Here is a 7,221-nt window from a genome sequence, read left to right on the forward strand (position 1 = left end):
ATGTGTTGGGGGAGGAGGGGTGGAGGGTGCATTTATTTAAATGAATTGGAAAAAAATTTGGTCACAGGATTGGTACAGCATACCAGTGGAGACCCGTGGGGACAACCCGAGGGCCAACAGACACCCGCAGGGACCACCTGAGGACCCTTGGGGGGACAACCCAAGGGCCCAAAGACACCTGCAGGAACCACCTGAGGACCACCGGACACCCACGGAGACCACCCAAGGGCCCACAGACACACATGGGGACCACCCCAGGGCCCAAAGACACCCACGGGGTCACCCCAGGGCCCACAGACACCCATGGGGACTACCTGAGGACTCCTGGACACCCACGTGGACCACCCGAGGGCTCCTGGATACCCACAGGTACCACTGAAGAGACCACAGACACCCATGGGGTCTACCTGAGGAACCCTGGATACCCACATGGACCACCAGAGAAACTACAGACACCCGCAGGGTCCACCTGAGGACCCCCAGACACCTGCAGGGATCACCCAAGGGCCCACAGACACCCACTTGAACCACACCAGGACCCCTTGGACACCCACTTGGACCACCTGAGGGCCCCTGGATACCCACAGGGACCACTGGGGAGACCACAGAAACATGCAGGGATCACCTGACGACCCCTGAATACCCACAGGGACCACCGGAGAGACAACAGACACCTGTGAGGTCCACCTGAAGACCCCCAGACATCTGTGGGGACCACCCAAGGGCCCACAAATGCCTGAGGGGACCACCTGAGACCCCAGGACACCCGCAGCTTCTGGTATCAATCATGTGGGGGTAGAGGTGGTGGGTATTAGTGTTTATTGTGGGTTGCGGGTCTGGGTGAAGGGGGTTTATGACCCTTGGTGGGTAGTGGGAGGTGTTAACCCCTTCATTGCCTTAGCAGTTAACTGCTAAGCTAATGACGTTAACTGTAAAAGCATTTTTATTGCATGAAATTTATGCCGGGGGTTTCCGATGCAGCTGCAGAGACTCCCGCATCAATCCGATGCAGGAAAATAGCATTTTATTCTAAGTCCCATCTCGCCACCTCTCAGCAGCTTCTCCCCAGCCCCACGCCAACTTTTCCTGGCGTGAGGATTTTGGGAGAAACTCACCATTCTAGAGCCGCAATTAGCCTCGGTAAGCTAATCGAGGTTACTAGAATTGCACGAGCTTCAGAACCTGCCGATAAGTAGCTTATCACCGCTCACCCGCCATTTTTTTTGAAGGCTCAAAATTTTTGCGATTCATTCTTTTATCGCCTACTTATCGAGGCTTATTGAATAGCAGTAGGCATTTTGGCCGATAAGCGCTCAATAGTGGCTTATGAACGCTTATAGCATAGGCCCCTAGGTGTAATTTACCAAGTGCTGGAGAAAATGTGGCCAGGTTAGGGACTTCGTATATATTTGGTGGTATTGTTCCAGGATTGAAAGATTTTGAAAGATGGTACAAAAATGAATAGAAGAGACAGTGAAAATATCTCTCCCATGGAACCCACTAATAATTATACTGACTAAGAGGCTAAGCCTGTCAAAAATGTAAACCACTCCAATTAAAAACATATCTAACATATTTGCCTAGAGTTGATGGTATACTGGGGAGTGAAAGTCTCACAGCCTTTCTGAAACATAGTGTACCAGCATTCTATAAAATGTGAGACACTTGGATCAATAGTTAAAGACCGTTTTGTCAGTATCTGTGATCCGCGACGCACTCGGTGCACTCGGTGCACTCCCCAACCCGTGATCAGGCCCCCCGTTCCTCCCGTCAACCATGACACTCCTCTTCCTCCTCCTGTGACTAGCCGCCATCCTAGCATCCAGGATGCGTGCATCCAGCGCGGAGGTAAATACACTGACCTTTGACAAAGCCCTATTCAGGGTGAAACACGTTAGAGCGCACAGGGGATCCTGTCTCTCTTTTTATCCTATTTTTGCTAATGGATTAATAAAAGCATTTTTGTTTAGCACAGTCCAGCCTTCATTATGTTTTGCCTGCAGTGCCCGCTGATTCTCTGCGGAGAGGTATCTTGCTCAACTACATTCACAGCCTGGAGCACGCCTATCCGGATGACTTCCTGTATGGAGTAAGTAATTTAATTTCAACCTCCCAGGGGATATAGCCATTTATGCGGGGTTTATATGTATAGGGGTCCGTTTTTGGTCAGAAGATCAGCTCCGGTCAACCCTGTCCCCATCACTAGGCTTATCCCTCAACTCGGGGTCAAGACAGGTTGTTTATAAGGTATATTACTACCCAATTAACTCTTTTGCATCCGGATTTGAGCCGCATCTACCATATGAACTATACTTCTTTGGAGTTATACTCTGCAGCACATGTTTGTTTTGGAGGGGCTCATCCTCCCCAATTGTTCTCTTGTAAATACACTGCCATCTTGTCCAACCTCCAGGTTGCATCCACACGGTGACATCATCGGAGCGCAGCGCCAGCACCGCGCCACTCATCATCACGGACACTTCCCACACCTGTCTCCTGCACCGGAACTGCCAATCACAGCAGGCGCTGTTGACGCGCCTCCACTATGCTTCTTCCTCATTGGTGCCTGTCTCCTTTATATGCTCAACTGTCACAGTGGCAATTTGGCTGAGCATAAGCCTTCCTAAGGCCTTGGTCCCGTTCGTCCGGCGGCACGCACGACCGCGGGCTACCAGCTGCTTGCCCCGTTCTAGATGCCCCCGCTGGATCCTTCTGGAGTGGCTGACTGTGTGCTGTGACACGTCAGCCAGCCGGAGCTACAAGGAGCTTGTGATTTTGGCGAGTGTCACATCACGTGCCATCCCAGCAGCCAATCCGATTCCCCCCTCTGCTCCGATCCCCCCATTCCGATTTCCCCCTTCAGCTCCGATCCCCTTTCTGATTCCCCCCCTGCTCAAACCACGCCCCCCCGCTCTGGCTCCAGCTCCGGCTCCCTACAGACCGCAGGTAGTGGTCAATTGCCTGTCAGCGCGCTGCCTGCATGCAGTGCGGGTCTGCTGACTAAGGGAGTGGGGCCTTAGCCTAAGTGTTCACTGCCACCCTTTCCTCCACAGTCTTGTCTTTTACAGTTGCTAGCTTTTACGTTCCTGACCCCGGCTATTCTTTTGGACTCCGCTCTTCTACGCTCCTGAACACGGCTGCCAACGACGATCCGCACCTCTCCAATCCCGACCTCGGCAAAGTACCATGACGATCCGCACCTCTCCAATCCAGTCCATAGCTAAGTACTTTCAACGATCCGCACCTCTCCAACCCCGACCTCGGCAAGTACCTCTGACTATCCATACCTCTCCAACCCGACCCGGCTACATTGACCAATCTACACTCCAGACACGCCTACGCTGCTGTGGGTTGGTATTTATAAATATCCCCACCTCGGCCTCGCGGTCACGCCTTTTTTGTGGTGAGCACTCCGTTACACGTTTAAGTCAAATGTTTATATTCCATGAAAACCATCCAAGAGACCTGTTTGGGAATTGTATAAATGTCTAGCTATACAATTGTGCAACTGTGAATGTATTCTGACATAGACAATGTAGAAGGATACTCAACAGGGTGATCTTATAAATGGAACCTTGTCAGGTTGGTCTAAAGTTGTAAGGGAAATACCTCATGGTTTGGTACTGGCACAACTGTTTTTTAACTTGTTTATTAATGACCTTCACGTTGGAATAGAGAGCAATGTCTCAATCTTTGCTGATGACACTAAATTATGTAAAATGGTAAAATCAGAGCAGGATATAATATCTCTCAAAAAGGACTTGAATAGTCTGGAAATTTGGGCAGGTACATTGCAGATTAGCCTTAATACAGATACATGTAAGATTATGTATTTGAGAAGCAATAATGAACAGGCTACTTATAAATTAAAGGAAACAAAATTAAGTGATTGCTTGATGGAGAAGGATTTAGGAGTACTTGTAGACAGAAGGATTAGCAATGTGCCAAATGCCTTGCAGTAGTTGCAAAGGCAAATACAATCTTATCTTGCATAAAACAGTGTCTGGGTGGGTGGGAAGAAAGTATAATTTTGCCACTGTATAAATCCTTAGAAGACCACACCTTGAATATGGAGCACATTTTATTGCACCATTCCATAAAAAAGACATTATGGATAGAGATGAGCAAATTTGGGGGGGATTTTAGATCCGCAACATATCAGGCGGTTCCTTTGGCATATGGATTTCAGTGGATCAATCTCAAAAAGGGCGATTATTGTTTATGCATTTTTTTAAAGTATTATTACCAATACACTTTGCGGATTCCACAATCTGTGAATGGATTGGTAGAATTCAATCCACTGATTCAGCAATCCGTTGACGGATTCTTAAGAATACGCCAGTGGATAGCTGAATCCACAGATTGGATTCTACAAATCCATCCACGGTTGTATACAATGGCGGTTTTTGATGAATCCGCTCAGATAAAAACTGACCAAATCTATTTGAGGATTTTACACCGCGAGATTTTGTGTTGAAAACGTGAGAAAATACGGGTAGCGGATTTGGGCGGATTCATTTATCTCTAATTATGGAACTAGAAAAAGTGCAGAGAAGAGCCACCAAATTAATAAAGAGGATGGAAAATCTATTATATGAAGATAGGCTAGCTAAATTAGATTTATTTACATGAGAATAAAGGCATCTAAGAGGGGATATGATAACTATGTTTCAAATATATTCAGGATCAATACAAGGAGATTTCAAAAGAGCTATTCATCCCAAGAGCAGTACAAATGACATGGGGTCATCCCATAAGGTTGGAGGATAGGAGATTTCACCAACAACAAAGGAGGAAAGGGTTCTTTATGGTAAGGGCAGTTAAAATGCGGAATTAATTATCCATGGAGACTGTGATGGCAGATACAATAGATACTAAAAAAAAAAAGTTGGACATCTTTTTAAAAAGGAAATGTAAACAGGGCTATAATAAAATAAGTAAACATGGGAAGGATGTTAATCCAGGGAGAAATCTGATTGCCATTAATTTAGCTTACTAATGTGTTTGTGTGACCTATTAATCAGCATAGATTGGAGAACTCACTGCTTTGACACAGCAGATAACATTAACTAAAAATGTTGACTCAGACAGTGGGATGTTGGTGCAAACAAAGAAAAAAACAAAAGAGTATCAAGCACAATCAACTTAAAATTATACAGATCCTCACACTTTCTAATTAAATACCTCTCATCCCTGACCTGTCCTTTAATGTCCCAATACCCCAAAAGCCTTGACAGTAGTAGTTTAATGAGAAATATTCATTAAGTCAGGTAAGATAGGACTGTGCAGCTTCTTTAACTATAAGGTAGATATATATTTTAAAGATGCTCCAATGGTAAAAAGAAGGGGGAAGTAAAATAATTGACAGATGTATACTGTAATAATCACATTTTATAAAAGTACAAAAAAATGTAATAGTGCCTAAAATTTAGGCATATAGAATATGATCCACAAATGTATGATGTCATCCAGGTTCACTCAGGTCTTATCACCTAAGTATCAGGATATCATGAGGATATATATATGGCCCCAGTCACATTGTACTTGGGAACCTTCCAGTGTCAGTTATTTAAGTATGGCAAATAAATCAAATATTTGTTGCAGGGATGTGGTGTGCAAAGCTCAGGCAGGTGTGTCCCAATTTTAATAGGTGATTCAAGCTGCAAGGACATCTAGTGAAGCTGCAGGAACTTAATGCATAATGCATAATTGTCATAATGCAGAGCATGCCAGTCAGAATGCTGGAAAGGTAGTCAGCATACAGTAAAATCCCTGTGAAGCTGAATAGAAATGTTAACAATCTGAAGGGAATCCAAGCAATCTGAAGGGAATTAAAAGTGGGATGACATCCCGCCAAACACTTTTTACATCCATCTTCCCCCTTAACATGTCATCTACAAAGATGAGACTGTGGGCATGTGGGATGCAGAACTCCTCATGGTAAGTTTCCATCTGTGTTTGTGTGCGGTGTGTGTACTTCTTGCCATTTCAACACAAACAAAAAGAAGCAAAACCAGGTTTTAATTCAAAGTGAAGCAGTGTCGGTTTTAACATCCATAAAGACTGCTCCTCACTTATTTGGTCGTATTGGAGCTTTAAGCACTTTTTCTAAGTATCCTTTTTTTCTGCATTTTTAACAGAGGGTGACGATGGCCATGTCAGTACTTTATTTTTGGAGTATAATACAGTTGGTTATTACTGGAGAAATTTGGTGGAAATTCTGTGACCCGAGTAGATGGACATAGAAATGGAACCAATATACCTGTACCACAGAAGTCATATCAGAATGTTTGGGTTTCCTTGTGGGTGGGAAAACCTTTGGATCATAGAGTCTTTTTCTGAGGTTTGTGTCTTTCATGTCAATTACTGTGACCTAAGTCTGTTATGTGGTGAACATTCTGTAGTTTTTTTCAACATCAGATCTCTAAAATACAGTCATATATTTTGTAATTTTAAGGAACGCTGCCGGCTACAGATATGCCTGAAAGACCACTCCTTCTTTTGAATTTTGTAGATTTAGAGAATAAGGTGAGAAATATTTATGTCTATTGTGTGCTACTAATACAAATCTGAAGAATATGCTTGCTGCTGTATGTTATTGTCAATATGACTGGATTCAACAGTCATAGCCTCGTGATTTCTTTAAAGGAAATATATTTAGACATACTGTTTTCTTATCAGTTATTTTGGTTTTGCTTCTCTCATAAAATGTATTTAGAACTCCTTGTTGTCTCTGTCTCTATGTAGAGATTTCCCTTGCCATGATACTGTACTGCTTTATATACAAAATTAACATATGATTTATTTGTATTAACTGAATTGTACAGCACTCTGCCTACAGGCTTCAGAAAGAGTGGACAACAGCCTTTTCTTTTTGTTTGTGAGTGTGATGATTTTAGTTACTCTGGTTGATTAAATTGTCATATTGATTTTACTCATAGAGCGTGTGCTTTTTCCTCTTGTTTTGCAGATTTCGTGGTAGGAAGTGGTTGTTCCTGTGGAAAGCTGCCTGAAGTCTCCGAGAACTTTACATTTTGGTTTATTATTTTCTTCTTGTTTTTTTTATATATTTTATGATAATTATATCAGATCTACATATCATGTATGCACATCATATTTTCTAAGTATACATTAGCAAGTAATTCGCCATCATTAGAATTGGGCGCTGTTTTGGTTGTTTTTTCTCTGTCCCATATATATATATATATATAGAATAGACGC

At 43.6% G+C, this 7,221-nt stretch overlaps 1 long non-coding RNA gene across 1 annotated transcript; it reads left to right on the forward strand.

Moving 5' to 3' along the window:
- Positions 1-6,310: 6,310 nt before the first annotated feature.
- LOC142488551 (uncharacterized) lies at positions 6,311-7,021 on the forward strand. The gene is made up of 3 exons (XR_012799485.1): positions 6,311-6,343; positions 6,458-6,528; positions 6,971-7,021. It is a non-coding gene; the product is annotated as an uncharacterized LOC142488551 (long non-coding RNA).
- The last annotated feature ends 200 nt before the right edge of the window (positions 7,022-7,221 follow it).

The sequence above is a fragment of the Ascaphus truei genome, chromosome 2 (genome assembly GCF_040206685.1).
Source record: "Ascaphus truei isolate aAscTru1 chromosome 2, aAscTru1.hap1, whole genome shotgun sequence".
Lineage (NCBI taxonomy): Eukaryota > Metazoa > Chordata > Amphibia > Anura > Ascaphidae > Ascaphus > Ascaphus truei.